Here is a 306-nt window from a genome sequence, read left to right on the forward strand (position 1 = left end):
CAGGACACCCAGCCCCGGCACTGCAGGGCGCTGAGCTCCGGGCTGCGCGGGGCAGGCGGCGAGAGGGGCCGGGGCCGGCGTGTGCCCGTGCGGGGCTGGAGGTGCTGCGCGCGCTCCTGTCGCTGCTCCGAGCCTGCCCTGGCCAGGGGCAGAGCCAGGAGCCGAGCCAGACTCACCGCGCCCATCAGTCTGTTTGAGACGCCGCCCAGGCACAGGTGTCGTCTGACCCTGTGTCCCTCCGTCCCTCCTGGCCGGGGCGCCTGGCCCCATCTCCGTGCCGTCGGGCAGGGAGCTGCCGCTTTGGCG

The sequence above is a fragment of the Aptenodytes forsteri genome, unplaced genomic scaffold, assembly GCF_000699145.1.
Source record: "Aptenodytes forsteri isolate BGI_AS27 unplaced genomic scaffold, ASM69914v1 Scaffold261, whole genome shotgun sequence".
NCBI lineage: Eukaryota > Metazoa > Chordata > Aves > Sphenisciformes > Spheniscidae > Aptenodytes > Aptenodytes forsteri.